The sequence below is a fragment of the Chlorocebus sabaeus genome, chromosome 10 (genome assembly GCF_047675955.1).
Source record: "Chlorocebus sabaeus isolate Y175 chromosome 10, mChlSab1.0.hap1, whole genome shotgun sequence".
Classification (NCBI taxonomy): Eukaryota; Metazoa; Chordata; class Mammalia; order Primates; family Cercopithecidae; genus Chlorocebus; species Chlorocebus sabaeus.
In genome coordinates, this window is record NC_132913.1 from 52096678 (window position 1) to 52117365 (window position 20688).

General features: G+C 35.1%; 1 protein-coding gene across 19 annotated transcripts in view; it reads right to left on the minus strand.

Moving 5' to 3' along the window:
• The window catches only part of COBLL1 (cordon-bleu WH2 repeat protein like 1), a 160815-nt gene that overhangs the window by 118616 nt on the left and 21511 nt on the right, over positions 1–20688 (minus strand). The window contains exon 2 of one of the 19 annotated variants that reach the window (XM_073019765.1): positions 528–621. The exons of the other annotated variants lie outside the window; for them this stretch is intronic. The gene's annotated coding sequence lies outside the window, so the exon portion shown is untranslated. The remainder of the gene's footprint in view (positions 1–527; positions 622–20688) is intronic. 19 annotated transcript variants of the gene reach the window in all.

A 20688-nucleotide genomic window follows, 5' to 3' on the forward strand; every position in this document is an offset into this window, starting at 1 on the left:
TGGTATTCAATGGGTGAATGGATAAAGAAACTGCAGTACATCCATACTACAAAATACTACACTTAGCTATAAAGAGGAACCACTGACACACGTAAAAGTTAGATGAATCTCAAAGGCATTACACCAAGTGGGGAAAAAAAAAGTCTCAAAAGGTTGCATACTGTATGGTTCTATTTTTAAGACATTCATAAAAATTCAAACTACATTGACAGAGAATAGATCAGTGGTCGCCAGGTGTTATTGATAGGGAAGGTCTCATTACAAAGTAACAGCAAAAGGGATTTTTCTGGAGGGATGGAACCAGTCTATGTCCTGATAGTGGTGGAAATTTTAAAAACATGTGCATAGGTTAAAATTCCTAGCACTGAAGCTGGGTGCAGTGGCTCACATCTGGAATCCCAACTCTGGGAGAATAAGGAGGGAGGATTGCTTGAGGCCAGGAGTTCAAGACCAGCCCGGGGAACATAGTGAGATCTCATCGCTACAAAAAAAATTTAAAAGCTTAGCTAAGTGTGGTGGCAACACACCTGTAGTCCTAGCTTCTTGGGAGGCTGAGGTAGATTGCTTGAGCCCGGGAATCTGAGGTTACACTGAGCTATGATCACACCACTGCACGCCAGCCTGAGAGAGAGAGCAAGACCCTATTTCAATTTTTTTTTAAATTTAATAAATTCCTAGAAGTATACATCCAATGAAAGTCAATTTTACTGCATGTTTATTTGTCCAAAGTTTTAATAGCCAGAATTGATATCCAGGCTGCCCTGCCACACAGTTTTCCATTTGTTCCTGTCCCACCTCCATTTTAAAGTAAAAGTATCCATGACAGGAAAAAGAAATCACACAAGTAAATAGTACATTTATTTCTATTATCTGTGAATATGCTGTATATTTCTAGCAGAACAATGGCATCCAGAAGCTGAAAGAAGACTGGGCTACAGTGCAAGCTCCTACAGACAGTACCAATAATTTGAATCGCATGTCCTATTTCTTGAACATTCAAAAGGAGGAAAAAAAATGTATTTTCTGATTCTTTGTAGCCGCATTTGAAGTAAATATGAAATTCCATTTTATCTTAGAACCTAGAGTTTAAAAATTAAAACAAAATTTAAGCAAAAAAGTTGTAAAATACTTAGCATGTTTTATTTGTTATTTACAGTCAACTATCAAATTACATAGTATATTAAGATTCATAAATAATTTCTAGTGACAAAAAATGTATTTGTAGGGAAATTAAAATTGTTAAGAAACTGAAAGAAAAAGTAAAATGCTCCTACTCTTGTAAACCTCATAACATTTGGCACAATACCTGGCACATGGTAAGCATCGATCATAATTTCATAATGGGTCCTCTGATAACAGCTTTAAACAGAAAAGTCCACAGATCAAACCTGCACCTCTATAATGTAGGCTAAGATTGAACAATTCATACATCCAAATGTGCATGTGTATTTGCCAGTAATATATTTGAAGGCAAGAGATGATGGAAATATGGAAAAACTGAGTTTACTTGGCCCAATACAGCAGGAAAAAGCACAGGATTGAAAGCAGAGAGGGATTTTACTGAAATCAAGAGAAGATTGTGTGCACAGCTTCCATTGCCTCACTCACTAGACAGTGTTGACTTTCCAAATAAGGTCCATTGGGTGATCTGATAAAGTTAGAACATACATATGTTCAGGTATTTAGATACAGAAAGTCTGTATCAAATTAAAAGTCTGACATAGTTTATTTTAATACTAAGAGTTTTTAGTCTTTGAAGTGTTACTATTTTAATACATAACTATTTTTGAAAGTCTATAAAATTCCCTGAATAACATCCCATTAGACTTACAAGTAGGGAATAACATTTTAAACTAAAACTCATGCTTAAAGGAGGGAAAGAGAGGGAGGAAGGAAGGGGAGGGAGGCAAACTGAAAAATGAATAATTAAAGGAAGACATGAATAGAAGTTTTCCAAAACTAAATAATCAGGTGACATAATCAGTGCTAAGTGGTCTTTCTCTTTCTGAAGAACAGAAATTGCCACTTCAAAGATTATAGATTACAATATACAGATTTTTAATTCAGTTTTTATGACAAGTATTTCCTCAAATAAAATAAAAAATTTTCCACTATTATAAAGCCTTAGTGATCTTCTGGAATGTACACTTGGTCAAAGGATAAGAACCAAAATTTTTGGAGAATCTTAGAAAGTAACTTTTGCTTTAACTATTTTATGAATGTTAGTTTAAGTTTTTACATATTTCTCTGCCTCTCAATAAATGTATTAGTAATATGTGATATCTTTAAAAAGTGTTAATCATACAAGATTTAAAAAACAAAGTTTGACAAATAAAACTACCATTGGTTATAATCCTTGATCTATTTTTAGATAAGAAGGCTTATAATAATACATCTTTTGTCAACTAACATTGTACAAAATATCACTGTCCTTCTAAAATATGGCTTTAATCAATTTGTCTAATCACAAACATACACACGAAGACAGCCAAAACAGTAAGCCCTAGAGGTACTTGAAGTTTGTCACAGTGATGACAAGCAAATACCAATAGTCCAGGCCCAGCAGACTAGGCAAGTAGCTATTTAAGGACACATCACACCCAACTTCGAGGCAGAAAATATCTCCTTGAAGGCAGTGAGGGCTCAACATACTCGAATAATGAGACAGACACAGGCTAATGAAGGAGGAGATGAAATTCCTCTAGACACTCGTGAGAGACAGAGAGAACTATCTTTCAGGAACAGGGATAGTAGAAGATAAGGCTAGGGAGGAGGACCAGGCCCCTATCAGTGTCTTACATGACCAGTGTTAGGCCTTAGCATAAAAAAATAGAAAGTACGTGTTTTAAGCAAGAAAATGACAGAATCCGAGTTGCATTTTGGGGTGCTTTTCTTGGTGGCAATATGAAAAATGGTTTGGAGGAAAGTAAGACCAGAGACAGGAAAACCAGCTGGGAAACTGTTGGAGTCATTCAGACCAGCAATCTCCAGACGTACTGGATCACACAACTCTATGAGTAAAAGAAAAAGAACTGACACAACTTATAAATAACATGTGCTGCTGTATTCATGGGTGCTTTTTTAAAAAATGAAAATGAAAAGAATAATAAAAGTTTACTTATGAAATCAAAAGTCTATAATATGAAATGTCTGTTTCATATTATATAAAACAAACATAACATGTTTTATTAATGGTATATTTTTAGTAAAGGTGAATATAAATCTTTATTTCAGATAGTCTGATAACTGCTTTTGGGGGTTCAATTCTTATTAGATCTGACTGTTTCTTACAACGTGACTGACAAAACGTTGATACAAAGGATAACCATCAACTCTGCTATTTTCTTGTGGGTCACTGGTGCTTGCATTTTCACTTTATTCAATGTACAGTTTCTTTGCAAACATATTCACCTGTCCATCATGAAGATTAGTTAATAAATAATACAATGTGTAAAACACTTACCTGGTTTATGTAACCTGCATTATACTGAAAGGTGCTAACTACACGAGGGCAACAAGGCAACTCCTAGTGCAGCTCAAATCAACCTCTCTTCCCACAGCCCAACTCCAACACCACACATGGACTCTCTGACCCACAAACTGAGTAACATTCTAGTGCCTACCTATGTTTTATTACTGAAGCATAATTTCTGATTGTAAAATTACATATTAATACAAGTTCTAGTGCTTTCTTTCTCATGCCAGCAAGTCATTTTATATGTCTCCTTTCTCTGAAAATTCAACTGATCTAGAAGACAAATCACGATGGCCTCAAGTGGCTAAGGCAAAAGATGCAGATTTTTCCATATTAATTTTTGATTCATAAATTTTTGGAGTAATTTTAACTTTACAAAGAATTGATCAAAAAGTACAAACATACTCCTTTCATCTCCTTCCCAGCACACACATACAGTTGTCTCTATTATACACAATTTGTACCAGTGTGGTAATTTTTTAACAACTAATGACCCAATACTGATACACTGTTATTGACTAAAGCTCACAGTTTATATTAGGGTTCATGCTTTTTATTGGTTTTGAAAAAATGTATAAAGTGCCCCTCATTACTATATCATACATCATGGTTTTGCCACCCTAAAAATCCCATGATCTATTTATTTGTTCCTCCTTCCCCATCTCAAATCGCTAGCAATTCATCTTTTTGCTGTCTCCATAGTTTACGTCATATAGTTGGAATAATATAGTTATGTAGCCTTTTCAGTTAGGCTTCTTTCACTGAGTAATATGCATTTAAGGTTCCTCCATGTCTGTTCATGGCTTGATAGTTCATTCTTTTATCATGAATATTTCATTGCATGAGTATACCACAGTTTGTGTATCCATTTACCTATTGAAGGACATCCTGTTTGCTTCCAAGTTTTGGCAATTATGAATAAAGCTGCCATAAACATCTGTCTGCAGGTTTCTGTGTGGACTTAAGTTTTCAGTTCATTCGGCTAACTACTAAGGAGCATGATTGCTGGATCATATAGTAAGAACATATTTAGTTTTGTAAGAAACTACCAAACTGTCTTCCCAAGTGGCTGTACCATTCTCATCAGCAATGAATGAGAGTTCCTGTTGCTCTACATTCTCTCCAGCATTTGATGTTGTCCACGTCTTACATTTTAGCCATTTTAATAGGTGGCTACATATTTTTTATCCAGACAATTTCCTAAATGTTTTTATTGGTTTTAAGTGAAAGGTTTCATTTGATTCTCTTACTGTTAGCGGTCTTGTTTACAAAAAATAAAAGGAAGAAAAATGGGGGCGGGGGGAGTGGGAAACTCAAAAGAAACTCCTTTGAAATTTGTGCTGCCATTTCTTCTCTAACAGTGACTTCCCAAGGAATATACAGTGACTATCGGTGTACCACAAAACTGAGTTTGATACCTAGTTCTGCCACGTATAATCTATATAACTATAAGCATGATTTTTCTTTAATTAATATATGAATAATTTTCTACTAACTAAGCCATTCTTGAACTCCTGCAATAATCCCACTTAGTAACAGTAATTTAATTTAGGATTTTACAACCATACTCATAGGAGAGGATGGCTTCTTTTTCATTTTGTGCAATTTCATTGTAAAATGTTAGTAGAAATGTATCCACTATGTGAAATAAACTCAAGCTTCCTGGCTTCTTTTATGCTCTGTAAAGCTATAAAGAGTGTGTAATGCCTTCCTTAGAAGACTTAATAAGTTTGTTTCTATGAATGACCCCAGAGCCTTTGGAGGGTAGACCTTTGATAACTTCCTTCATAATTTTCACTCTATCATTGTTAGATCCAACAGATCATTGTTAGATCTAATTCTTGATTCAATTTATTTATTTTTCTTTTCTTTTGAGACCAGGTCCCACTCTCTCGCCCAGGCTGTGGTACAGTGGCACCATCACAGCTAATTGTAGCCTCTACCTTTCAAGCTCAAGCCATCCTCCCACCCCAGCCTCCTGAGAAGGTGGTTCTACAGGCATGTGCTGCCATACTCGGCTAATTTTTCTATTTTTTTGTAGAAACAGAAACAGTGTCTCACTAGTTGCCTGGGCTGGTCTCTAAATTCCTGGGCTCAGGCTATCCTCCTGCCTTAGCCTTCCAAAGTGCTGGGATTATAGCGTGAGCCACCATGGCCGGCCTATATTTTTTCTAGAAACTCATCCATTTCATCTGCAGTTTCTAACCCATTACCACAAGTTATGTCTAAAAACTTGTGGAAGCCATTACAACATTATTGTTCTCCTTTTCATTAAATTTTCAAGAAGTCTATTTTGCCCTTCTCCTAAAAAATGGTTACATAGGGCCAGGCGTGGTGGCTCATGCCTGTAATCCCAGCACTTTGGGAGGCCGAGGTGGGTGGATCACCTGAGGTCAGGAGTTCAAGACCAGCCTGACCAACATGGTGAAGCCCCATCTCTACTAAAAATTAAAAACAAACAAACAAAAAAAACAGAAAGAAAAATTAGCCAGGTGCGGCAGTGTGTGCCTGTAATCCCAACTACTTAGGAGGCTGAGGCAGGAGAATCGCTTGAACCCGAGAGGCAGAGGCTGCAGTGAGCCAAGATCGTGCCACTGCATGAGCGACAGAGTCAGACTTCGTCTCAAAAAAAAAAAAAAAAGGCTACATAGTTTTCAATTCTACATTTGTCAAATCATTAATTACTACTTATGTATACATTACTTACATCCTCTCCATATATTTGTTTTGTTGTTTTAGTATCAGGAGTTGAATTTCTTATTCATGTTCTCATTTTTCACTTTTATAATGTAAATACAGTGCAGATACTTATTTGCATCTGAGAATAGTCTATTAATAGGACTAGCATTGTTTTTACTGTTTATACTTGTTTTGTTTTGATTTCTCCTTTGCATTTAGGATAATTTAATTATTCTCCTATTAGTTTCTCCTCTAAGCATTTAGGATAATTTGATTATTACTTCCAAGTGGTTTATTTTTGTTTGAGCTTTATTTTATTTTATTTTATTTTATTTTATTTTATTTTATTTTATTTTATTTTGTGACAGTCTCGCTGTGTCCTAGGCTGGAGTGCAGTGGCAGGATCTTGGCTCACTGCAACCTCTGCCTCCCAGGCTCAAGCAATTCTTGTGCCTCATCCTCCTGAGTAGTTGGGACTTCAGGCATGCACCACCACGCCCGGCTAATTTTTGTACTTTTAATAGAGCTGGGGTTTCACCATGTTCAACAGGCTGGTCTTAAACTTCCGATCTCAAGTGATCTGCACACCTCAGCCTCCCAAAGTGCTGGGATTACGGCCATGATCCTCCGTGCCTGGCCTCGGCTTTACTTTAAATAATATCTTTGGGTCAAAGAATGTCTCTGTACAATTCGTATTTGTGTAAATGGTCTAGATTTTCCTTCGGGCCCAATCTGTAATTAGTTTTACAACCTTCCTTAATAAGCACATTTTACCTCAGTTTGATGCTTTATGGTCTTTTGACTTGGTAAATAATTTTTAATACTATGTCTTTGCTGGATTATACAATAGCTTAGGGATTCACTGATATGTATAGGCCCTCATGGTAAGGTTTACAGTTTTTGAGTCTAGTTCTAATAGTTTTTCTGTCTCCTCTTGTTTTCGTCATCAGTGCTTACTGTTAGTCCAACACATTTGTAGCAGTCTATCTTTCACCATTCTAAATCACCATTTCTACCATCTGCCTTTGGTTTTGAAACCAAATAGCTACATGTTAGGATTACATGTTAAATAAAAATTGATAAGGCATGAACAAAAATCTGTTAGTGTCTTTTAAGAAACATGTTTGAATTTTACAGTACTTCCTTTAGCTAGTCTGACATTATTTCCTTGCTTCTTTGTTTTTAGTTTAGCTTTCCAAGGAAGAGTGTAAGTTTAACTAGATTTTTTAAGAATTTAAGCCCATTAAAAAAAATACAACACTATTACTTTTAAAAAAACTTTAAAATTTTAAGTAAATAAAAGTCCAGTGTTTTATACTCTTTCATATATCACTGTATTTGAAAGAAACTATCACTAAGTGAAGTTGTTTCAACCAGAAATAGCTGGTTTGTTGCCCCACTCACATATTCTTAAAAAGTAAGAACAATGTTTCTTTTTATAGCCAAACAATGTGGTACTTTCTACAGCATTCACTAAATACTCTCAGAGTACATTGGAGAGCGGCACTAGAGCAACACTTGGAATTCATTAATCACCAGACTGTCATCCTCAAAAAAATGTAAATATATGAAGTAGCCGAAATATTCCCATTCTTGACTACAATAGTGTTTTGTTGACTTAGAGGATAAATTCTATCATTTAAATTAGGAATAAATAAGATTTATATTTGAATTTTAATTAAAGAACCTTCAGCAATCTGTTCTCGCCCTTCAATAGAAATCACAGAGTTGAAAGATATGTGCAGTTTATATATTTTAATATTCTGGTAGGTATGCTTGATAGCATCCATAAAAGCCATTTTTAAAATGTCCAACTACAAAGGAAATAAATATTCATTATTAAGTATCAAACATAATGAACTCTTACTCCTACATGTAACAAAATTTCCCTAGCCAGCAAAATCCCTGTTTTTGAGGACATCCTGGGAATTGCTATTAATCATCCATAAAATCAGGATATTAACACAAAAAATATTTTGGGGGTCTAAAATTCTGTACGATTCATTGCCTAAGCTAAATGACAAACAGCTCAAAATTACAGAATTGGTCTTTCAAGAACAAATAGTCAAGTCTCAGGGTATTAAGGACAATCCAAAGACAACAATGACAAGAAAATATTTAACCTCTAAAGAACTGACTTTATAAAAATTATTTTTAAAGTATCTAAATAAGCTGTTGAATTAAAGTGACTATTAATAGTCATTTCCATTAAACAGACTATAAAATAATTTCTTTTGAAACACCTGGAGTCAGCATCTTAATAATTTGAGTTGCCCTGATCATGATACATAATTTCTCAAATACAAGTACTGTATGCATTTAAGCTCAAAATTTTATGCAAGATATTCACATGACATTAACATCATATAATAGAACTAGAATTTTATATATGAAGAGCCACACAATTCTAGTAATTATTTAAACTGTTTGGGTAACAATTTTAACAAAAAAGTCCTCTTTTAAATAAATGCCCAAAAAGTTCTTTAAAAAATCATCTATCTTATTTTACTTTGAGATGTTTAGAAAATTTTACTTTAGAAAAAATAAAACAAAGATCAGATATATTGGCATATGTATGAGAGAAAAAGGATTTAACACAAAAAATCATCCACTTCTCGAGCTCTCAACCCAAATAAATACCATCTTATAATCATATGATATTTTCATTACCTATAATTCTAGTATAAAGAAACATCTTTTGAATCTTGACTATAGACGATTTTCCTTTCTGGTATTTGGAATATATTTAAGAATTTTTTTTTTCTAAAAGAAGAGATTTGAAAATTGGATTTGGGGTTGGAGAGGTATGTTCTAGAAATATAAATCTGTCTCATATACAGATTTTATATTTATTGGAAAATTTATTTTTAAAATTTTTATTGTAAAAATCCAAGTTATTATAAAATAATCCAAAAGCAATTATATAAGCACATGCCATATAAAAACTAAATGAATGACATAGCAATGAAATTTAATATAATGTAGATATGAAAATGTCGATTGTTATAGCAATATAGAAATATTCATAATTGTCATAAAATCATACGATCCAAATTTTTAAAACAAAGGAAATACCCTAAAATCAAAAGAGTTGATTCTTTTGGTATGGTAACATTGAAGTTAATTGTTATATATGTCATGAACATATTTTAATAATTTATAATTCTCTAAATCACTAAAGCTCAAAATTCTTAATATTGAATTTTATTCGAGTTCTCTAAAGGGAATTCAGATATCAGAGATATGGTTCACAGTGGAAGCTTTAAAAAAAACTACCCAAAACAAAAGTTATTTGAAAAGAAGTATAAAGAAAAATAACAAAATACATGAAAAGCATGTTGAAATATAAGAAAATAAATACATGAAGCATGCTTCAAGCATTAATTTGTCAGAACATTCTTATTGACTTTGAACAGAAATTGCTTAACTTCAGGTGACATATTACTCAACTGAGAAATAAACAAAACCTAGAGTTAGTCAAATAAGAAAATGGTGGCCAAAACTTGCATAATAGATTTAATCCACTTGAAAGAAAACCCTAGGACAACAGTAGAGCATTTCTGATTATGGAAGTATTGAACTAGTGATGCAATTCATTGCATAAAGAACAAGATAAGCGAAATAACAGTCATTGACAACTGGGAGTTCAAAAGAAGAGTCAGATCTGAATTTGAAGAAGTTTAAGAAACACCTTAAAACTATTTATTTTGTTTACATGTTTCTTCTTATGATTGCACAGGATATGATGAAAACAGGAAAAATTTAAAATCTTTCAGTATCATTAAATATTAAACTAAGCAATAATGCATTGTGTTTGGAATTGTTGTAGATCTCAATAGTGATAGTGGCATTATGACTGCATGTGTTTATCAAAACTGGCAGAACTATAGGTAATTTTACCATATGCAAATTATGCATTAATTAAAAATTGTAAAGCACTGTATCAGTTTAATTGGCCGTGATTTTCTTTCAGTGAAATATACATAATGGTGAATCTAAGATTTGATGTCATCCTAGATTGAATGGAATACCATGTATCTAAACATTGACTCTAGTTAAAGAGCTAGAATTCCATCATCTGTGACCAGCATTCTATATTGGGTTCCAGTTTCTCAATTTCTTTGCTTTAAGATTACTTATTTTAAAATGGTATTCTGACTTCCAGAAAAGTTGAAGTTACATTTTTCAAACCCCTATCTGAAAGACATTTAATGATAGAATCAACAAGATATAACTGAAAAAATGGAACACCCAAAAAAGTTTATCCAGGTTTCTGTCATCAAGACTAGAAATACATAAAGAACCTGAGCAACAGTCCGCAAAAGTTCACCAAAAAAGAAAAAAAAAAAAAGCTTTTATATTATCCAGATTGAATGCTAGAAGCATCTACACTTGCAACTATCAACCTAAATTCATAATCCTCTGTGGTAGAGTTTTTGCTGAGGTTCAACAGTTCACATAGATTGAGATGTCAAGACCTGTTTCCTTTCATTCTAAAACTAAAATACCTGCAGCATGGTCTTGATTTCTCATGAGACTCTTCTTGATTAGATTCCAATTTGTAGTAACCATGACAACCCATTTCAAACTAAGGTTCCGAAAAAACAAACAAACAAAACCATTTTTTTCTGACATCACAATTAGTTGAAGATATTTTAAGACTTATACTATTTTCACCAACATCTAGAAACACAAATAAAAGAACAAAACCATTTTAATTTCTGACACTGTATTATGTACGAAACCAGGTCAGCCAGTCAAGAACACTTGAATGTTGGCTTTACACACAAAATTAAAATCATGATGTACATAGGATTTTTTAATACCATTATTCTACGATGACATTTTAATTGATTCATTTTACTAAAATGAATTAACTGGCCTACCATGTGCTAGGTACATAGTGAAGTAAATAAGGCATGCATTGTCCCTGCCCTCCTAAGATTTTTATGAACTACTTAGTTCCTGTCTGTTATTTATCAGTTTATATTCTAGAAACATTAAATTTCTAGAAAAAAATCCTCATAAAAAGGTAAGCAAATAGCATTTTTGTGACACTATAAAGGCAACAACAGACTAATGGTTAAGTGAATGTGAATGGTTTCACACTGTTCCTCCCACGACCTTCTAAACCTCCTGTAACTCTGGCAAGAGTTCACCCTTCCCTGCCCAGATTTCTCCAGATATAAAACAAGTATCTTAGCTTGTTTCAACATCTCTGAGTTGTTATAAAAATAAAATATAAGCTAAACCTTGGCACAATGCCTAGCATATATTAGAGTAAGCATTTGATAATTGTTAGTTGATCCTTGTATTAAAAATTATAACCCTGATTTTAGTTTTAAAAAGACTCTGTAAAAAAAGTCATTGTTTAAATAAGCATTATGCAGTTGCACCCTATTGTACACTAAAATAGAAATACTTTAGTTTTGCACTTTCTCCATAAGTATGGCATAACCAAATTCATTTATGCACACTCAAATAAATTAGGTCTTGATTATTCACCTCAAATAATTTACCATTGATTCTTTTAAATAACAACTTTTTTCAGTACATATAAGACCAAAAATTAAATTTCTGATTTAAATAAAAAAAAAATAACTGATTTCTAAGCAACGTTTCTAAAATCAGATTTTAGAAAGTGACACACACTTCTAATTCTCACAGGCCTATCATCAAATGGATGGACATATGCGAAAATATTGAATAAACATATTTTCACTATATTCAGATACCACCTTTAGTCAAGATTTTTAAATCACAACAGAATAATATGCTAATGTGAATCTACATTGTCATATGAAATTTTGGTTTAATCAACAAAGATCTCTTAGTAATGCACTTATTGTAACCACTACATGAACAACCATGTACCCCTTGAAAGACCTCACGGGGTAACCAATGGTACAAAATGTATAACGTCAAACTAGGCATTCAAGAAGCTTCTCAGGAGAGATTTTTTATCTTGAGTCATGGTTGCTTTTTTAGCTAAACAGATAGAAACAGCATTATTTTCATTATGTAACCAGCTACCATTATCCAAATGGAACATCAGGGGTGTTGGTTATTTCTCCATCTGACTGCTGAGTTGGTGGCCCTTTCAAGCATCAACAAGTAGTAAAAACTCTTAAGCTAATTATTAAATGAAAGCAACTCCATGTCTCTTAAAATAAGAAATGAACAACAAAGTAGCAAAACAAATACAGGGCTTCCAATTTCAACTCCAATGTTTACTCTCCAACATCACAACTGAACTTATTGGGCTGCTGGAACACCTCAAGGAATTTACAAGAAAACCGTTTTCAGTCAAGCTGAAAATTTCAGCAAAATCTTTTTTATATGATCACACGATTATTTTGAGCTATTTTATGGAAATGCATAAGAGGAAAATGACTGGGAAATAAACTTTTAAGGTCTTACCAACATGTGCTTTCAGAGCTATGCAAAATGGGGTTTAATCTACATTTTATAAACTAGGAGACAGAGGCTGTGAGAATTAAGTAACTTTCCCAAGGTTACCCAATGAGAAAATGGCATATCCTTGATTCAGACCCATGTCTATTAACAAGGTCAGAACAGGCACAAGGAATGCTACTTCTATAAAGTTTTGGAAAAGTAATCTCTAAAGAAAATCCTTCACACAGTATACACTAAAATAATATATAATTTAAATAGATGAATCAGAGTAGTAAGGTAGCAAGAATGAATTACTTTATAGAAGCTGCTTCATTTCTCATTGTCTCTTTGGTTCCCCTCTACCCTTCCCCATCTGATAAATTGGGACAAAGATAGTAGTATCTCTCACACACAGTCATTATAAGGAAAAAATGCTATAATATTAATATATTCAATGACCTAGCATCTAATAAGGTCTTAATAAACAACTGATTTTTGTATTATTACTTTTTCTTATATATAAAATTAAAGAGTCTTTACTTTCTTCTGGGTGATCAATTAAGCAATCTCTGAGGAAGACATTGGATGTGTCTTATCTCTCATCCTGATGGAGTTTGACACATAGATGTTTAATAAATAGTGATTGAATAAATAAATCAACTAAAAGTTTCCATCTATGTTTATCTCAATGTATGTATACTGATGGAGAGTAAAACAATAAGGTATTCCTTCTGCTAATCTTTCTTTTTTCCCACAATAATTCATTGATTCAAAAGTTTCTGAGGACACAATATCTCCACAGGAAGTCCTACTTGGTTAAAGAGAAAGAGGGGAAAAAGACAGAATTTGCATATATCATATAAAGAAAAACAGGTAGACATGTACATACAAAATACTTCAATTTAGTCTTTTCTCCATTAAAAGTAAACTATACCTCAACTTTAGAAAAATGTATAAATTCTCACTATCCTCTAAACCTTCCTCCACCCTCCAACAAGTTCTCTTAATTACCTGTCATCTAATTATATGCAACAAAGGAGGAGCCAAAAAGTAACTATATTTGACATAAGTGTCTCAGCATTTTAGCCTCTTTCTCTTATCTGTTATTCAATTTGATAAGGTAACTTACCGTGTTGACCTCTTGAGCACCTACAAGCTAATGAGCTAATTTGGAGAAGGGCAGACACTGAAATCACTAGTTTCTACTGTGAGCTGGTGAACTTGATTTGATCTCCATAGCAGGAAAGTGAGGTCAGAAATGCATACTTTCCAGGCCAGACACAGTGGCTCATGCCTGTAATCCCAGCATTCTGGGAGGCTGAGGTGGGCAGATCACTTGAGGTCAGGAGTTTGAGACCAGCCGGGCCAATGTGGTGAAACTCACGTCTACTGAAAATATAAAAATTAGCTGGGTGTGGTGGTGCACACCTGGAATCCCACCTCCTTGGGCATAAGAATACCTTGAACCCGGGAGGCGGAGGTTGCAGTGAGCCGAGATCATGCTACTGCACTCCAGCCTGGGGCACAGAATGATGCCCTGTCTCAAAAAAAAAAAATTCACAGAAAAGCATACTTTCCAAATGCTTAAGCCAAGAGAGCACAGTGATGAAGAACACAGGCTTTGAAATCAGACAGATCTGACTTGAAAACCTGACTCCATCTCTTACTTAATCTCAGTTAAGAAAACTGTATAAGCCTAGTTTCCTCCTGTATAAAAAGGGATAAAACTTGAACCGTATGGGGTTGTTACAGGAGGATGTAAAAATGCTGTCCCAGTACTTGGTATTAGGAATATCAATAAATCATTAGGATTATGATCTATTTTTAAACAATTTTCAAACAAAGTATTACCATTATCCCAATTGGTTAAAGATCCATGGGAATTGCTCCTCCCCAAACTGTATTATTCATTCTAACACAGCCTCAAGCACTCACCCAGATTCCTCTACCTGACACGTACAAGAGAAAGGGAAGGGGTTAGAAAAAACAGACAACTATTTGAAAGACTCAAATTCCTCCACTGCACCCTTCTTTGCAAAAAGTAAAATTTCTTAGACCATCAAAATCCTAATCATGGAAAAAACAATTTTTGAAAACCCAGTAGGGACAAAACAATGTGAGCAAGTGCTAATGTAGATAAAAAGAGAAATCTTGCCTAAGAAGTTAATAATTTTGGGTAAAAGCAAGCTTGTACATAAAAACATAGAAAACAGAAGGTAATATATACTCTGATAGAGTTAGAAGTATCATGAAAGAAAAAGGGAAGAAATGCATTTGGTTTGAGGATCTGTGAAAGCTTCAAGGAGAAGGCGGAATTTGGAAGTGGGTCTTGAAAAATGTGTGGATTCCTCTGAGAAGTGAATTGAGACAGTAGAATTCCACACTGAAGAAACAGCAGGCAAAGGCAAGGAGGTGTGAAACTCCCCAGTCTTCAGAAGCTACCATCGGCCCTCCAAGTCTGAAAAGAATATGGATGAAAAGACAGTGTGAGAGATAAGACTACAAAGGAAAGTTAGAACCAGACACCCTGCATTCTCAATGCCTTCTACAGAATCTGGCCTTTACTGTACAGACAGCAAAGACTTTTGGGAAGAGAAGGAAAGCTTGACAGGAATTGACACGTAGTTTGGAAATAACACTGTAGTGTATTAAGTTTTTAAAAGCTGAGGGCAAGAAGAGGTTATCAAAATAGCCCAGGACTAAATTAGAAATTTTATTTTAAAGGATATTATATTGTAAGAATCCACAGAATTTAGCAATTTATAATCCTTACAATATAAAAATACATATCTTTCATTCAGGATAAAAGTCAGTGGTTGGCTGTGTGGGACTAAGACAAGAGGAGCTTATCAACATGTGTGACCAATAGTCAAAAGAACCCCAAGAGTTGCTAAGTAGAGGTTCAATATTAGTTATGGGGGGTTATCTACACTCTACTAAACAGGTATCATCTGGTGGATGAAACAAAACAGCCAAGATCTCAAGGCACTTTGTACCATGTGTAGAAATCAGGATGGAATCTAGCCAAGGTTCCCAGTGGATCTCTCTGATTCATAGCAGGCTTACAGCTGATTATGGAGGCCACAGAACTTAGGATCCAGGCCCCAAGAGGAAAAGGTCAGGAAAAGGTTAGGAAAAGCTAGCCAGGGAGTCAGAACCCAGCTACATGAACTGAAGTTAAGTCAGGACTCCAGCGAGGTATACACAAACATCCATAGGCTCAGGGGGGAACACTGTAGAATCTGGAACATGAATGATGAGAACTCACTGAGCAACAGCATTGCAGGTAGCAAGAATAACTCATAGCCACAACCACTGGTGGAAGAGGCTTTGTCGGGATTAACCAACCAACTTTTGAACCCGCAGCTGAAAGCCTTCAAGGCTGAGAAAGACTGAATAGAACCCAAACTAAAATTGGGATGTATAAATGTGAACTTGTAACATAAAAGTTTTCCTGAACTTCTAACCTAAATTCCCTTATCTGAGTGTAATGGTATATATTTTAAAAAATAAAAAAATAAAAAAAAGAAAGACAACAATGGAGATAAAAATATGTTTACCTAAAAATAAGACAAATATTAAACAAAACAAAGAGTCTCTTCAGTCAACCACAACATCTGAAGAACTTGCACAGTTTCACCTGTAGCCTCACCTGCCCTGCCAAGCCTGTACGTTCTCCTCACGCTAGTTACTCCTCAATCTCCAACAGTTATGCATCATTTAGAATAGCTCTTCGTTGTCTGGCTTGGCAACTCCCATTATATCCTTCACCATCACTGTAAGACCCCAGTGGCCTCAGGCAGAACTAATCACTGAATGAGTTCCTACAGTATATTCTACACACCTCTCCTGGGATAGGATCTACCTATTCTTCAAGATTAGTGCAACAGTTTCTTCTTCTAGGAAGGGAAGCCACCTTGAGGTTTCCATAGCCATGCTTGTTTTTCCTTTATTACTGGCCTTGTCATAGGTAATATCAAATCACTAGGCTATTTTTCCCTCCCAATTATAAACTGCTCATGAGCCACATCTAAATGCTGATCATCCTTTTAAGTCCGCCTAACCCAGTTTCTGGCATGAAGTAATTTATCAATAAATTACATCATTTAATTTTTCCAGTTTCTCAATCACAAATAAGGCTTTGTGTATTTACTTTTTCATATTAATCTTTACCAAATGAAGACATCAATCCTTATTCCACTGGCATATTCTAATTATGACAGATTTTTGTTTAAAACTAGAGATGTAGGAGAGCAGTGTTTTATTTTGGGCAATATAACAGAAGAGCTGGAATAACTGAATCCTACATATATCCTTAACACAAATTCTTAGTTTTCAATGATAGCACACCTTCGAGTGTCTGCCCACTTAAAAGGTGCCAACTGTGAACAAGACTAAAAGTGTTTATCTTCACCTTACCATAACAAGAATCCTTATGTACTTCTGGCCATTACCAACTATATAGAGCCCATCAAAACCTGCAACACCCATTACTTTCTAGACCTTTCCTTCTATTTGCCTAGGGACCATCACTCTTTCTAATACTCATATTGTACACTACTTCAGCTCTCACTTATTAAGAAGCACTCTGATAGCACTAATAGCTACTACATATCTATACCCTTTGCTTATAATACAGATTATTCCTATTACAGTCCATATTACAAAAGAGGATACCAAGACTTAGGCATATAAAAATTTAATCCAAATTGCAATGCTATAAAGGGGTAAAGTGGGATTTTATTTTATATTACTCCAAAGCCTATATTCTCTCTACTACACCAGTGGTTCTCAAACTTTCCTATGGTCAGAACCATCTAGGGGGCTTATAGAGATGGCTGGAATCTACCCTCAGATTTTCTAATTAAATATATCCAGAGTGGGTCTGATAATCTGTTTTTGTTTTTGTTTTTTGTTGTTGTTGTTTAGACTCTGTCTCACTCTGCTGCCCAGGCTGGAGTGCAGTGGCATGATCACAGCTCACTGCAACCTCTGCCTCCCAGGTTCAAGCTATTCTCCTGCCTCAGCCTCCCTAGTAGCTGGCACTACAGGTGTGCACCACCATACCCAACTAATTTTTGTATTTTGAGTAGAGATGGGGTTTCACCATGCTGGTCAGGCTGGTCTGGAACTCCAGACCTCAAGGGATCTGCCAACTTTGCCCACCTAAAGTGCTGAGATTACAGGGGTAAGCTACTGTGCCCGGCCTGAGAATCTGTTTCTATCACGTTTCCAGTTCATACTGATCTACGGATCACGGACCACACTTTAAGAACCATGTCACAATGCCATAATATGATTTAATTACATTATGTTACATTATGATATATAAGTTACTTAGTTGAAGACATCTGGTTAATACAGTAGCCCTCAAGACAACTTGCTCCTAACAGAAGGAACTCATGAAGAAATACCTTCCCAATGATAAAATATGTCCTATAACAGGGAGATAAGACATCAGGGGAAGACAATAGTACTAGGGAGAAGTTTCCGAATGGGAAAATGCAATACAAATATAAATGGAAATTGTATGCAACCTAATCAATTCTCATTCCCAATTCTAAATGCCACTTGGAAAAACAACGCCTGAAAAGAGACAAGAGAATTTTGCAAAAGAATAGTAACCATATGACTTACCCTACCAGAGCATTAAAACATACTATAAACACACCTCAAGTAAAACACTGATAGAAATGCAGAAAAATCAATGGAGCAGAATGGAAAGCCTGATACCAAACACATGAATAAAAACAGATTTCAAGGCCAGGCGTAGTTGCTCACACCTGTACTCCTAGCACTTTGGGAGGCTGAGGTGGGAGGGTTGTCTGAACTCGGGAGTTCAAGACCAGCCTAGGCAACATGGTTAAGACCCTATCTCTACTAAAAATACAAAAATTAGCCAGGCATGGTGGCGCACACCTGTAGTTCCAGCTACTCAGGAGGCTGAGGCAGGAGAATTGCTTGACACAAGAGGCGAGGGGTGCAGTGAGCTGAGATTGTACCACTGTACTCCAACCTGGGCGACAGAGCAAGACTCGGTCTCAAAAAAAAAAAAAAAAAAGATATCAAATATTATAAAGGTGTTATTTGAGTCAGTAGGAAAAGATTCATCATCCAGCAGGTAATGTTAAAACAATTACTTTTTAATTTAGATGCTATCTCACAACAAAAAAGAATATATACTTCTTAATTTCTGCCAAATATATATGTATATATGTACATGTACAATGTATACATATATACAATATACATATATACATACATGTATATACACATTTTTTTTTTCTTTTTTTCGAGATAGGGTCTTGCTCTATCACTCAGTGCAGTGAGTGATGTAATCATAGTTCACTGCAGCCTTGACCTCCCAGGCTGAAAGGATCCTCCCAACCTCAGCCTACTAAGTAGCTGAGACTACAGGTGCATGCCACCAAGCGCAGTTTTTTTTTTTTTTTTTTTTTTGTTCTTTTTTTGGTAGAGACAGTGTTTCATTATGTTATCCAGACTGATCTTGAACTCATGGCCTCAAGGGATCCTCCTGCCTCAGCCTCTCAAAGTGCTGGGATTACAGGTGTCGGCCACTGTGCCTGGCCTGTTTCTGTCAAATATTTAATCTATCATAAACTTAAAGTAATATTTTAAAGACTTACAAAGTGTAAGCATTTCCTTCCAAGAAAAGGGAAAATAAACAGAATTGTCTCTAAAATAATAATGAAACTAAAATGCTAAAAATGTTTCCATAAACCAAGTTGCATAGTAAATGATAAAACTAGCGAAATATTTAGAACATAGGTCTTAAAGTATCAATAGCTTTTACATACTAAGAGCTTTTATAAAGTCAACAAGAGAAAAATGGATACACAAATATAAAAGAGATAAAGCATAGGAAGTGAATTTATAATGGAAAAATTAAAATTAAATATTTTAAGAGTTTCTCAAACGTTATGAATATTTTAAGAGTTTGTCAAATATCCAAAATATACAAACTTAAAATAATCTTCTATTTACTCTGATCATACTGGAAAACACCAAGGTTTGACAATGTAAAAAAAAAAAGTTTTTTAATCAAACTGAAAAATGAGAAAATGCAATGAAAGCTCAGAGATGTCAGGAAATGTGCCAAAGTGTCAAACACAAAGTGAATTTGAGGTAGAGAAAGAAACAATTGTTCAGAAACTTGTGTTTCTACTGTTTATAATGTTGGGTCCAGGTTTTCACTGACTTTCATTTAAAATATGCCCTTAGCTTTAAAAGCTGGGAGATTTAAAAAATTTTTTTGGTTTAGTTATTTCCACAGGGTAAAAAAGAACATCTAGTTTTTTTTGCCACTGTTTTGTTTTTTTGTTTTTTTGTTTGTTTTTAAGACAGAGTCTCACTCTGTTGCCCAGGCTGGAGTGCAATGGTGCCATCTTGGCTCACTTCAACCTCTGCCCCCTGGGTTCAAGCTATTCTCCTGCCTCAGCCTCCCAAATAGCTGGAATTACAGGCACCTGCCACCATACCTGGCTTTTTTTTTTCTTTTTTTGTCCTTTTTTAAAAAAATTTTTAGTACAGATTGGGTTCACCATGTTGGCCAGGCTGGCCTTGAACTCCTGACCTCAGGTGATCTGCTCACCTTGACCTCCCAAAGTGCTGGGATTACAGGTATGGGCCACCGTGCCCAGCCACCACTGGATTTTTTAACTTCATAGACTCCAAAATGTTAATCTATTCAGAACGGTTTATTGGAGTGAGCAAAATGCTGTCATTTCCTTACTCCCACTTTTTTTTTTTGAGACAAGGTCTCACTCTGTTGCCCAGGCTAGTATACAGTAGAAGAATCACATCTCACTTCAGCCTCTACCTCTCAGGCTAAATTGATCCTTCCACCTCAGCCTCCTGAGTAGCTGGGACTACAAGAAAATGTCACCACACCTGGCTAATTTTCTGTTTGTTAAAGAGTTGGGGTTTTGCCATGTTGCCCAGGGTGGTCTTGAAATCCTGGGCTTAGGCGATCTGCCCACTTTGGCCTCCCAAAGTGCTGGGATTACAGGCATGAGCCACCACGCCAGGCCTGCTGTTATTTTCATAAAATATACAAGTACTGTCAGGAAACAATAATACTTTACAAATGTTTAAAATTATCTAGTTCTCTGAAATAA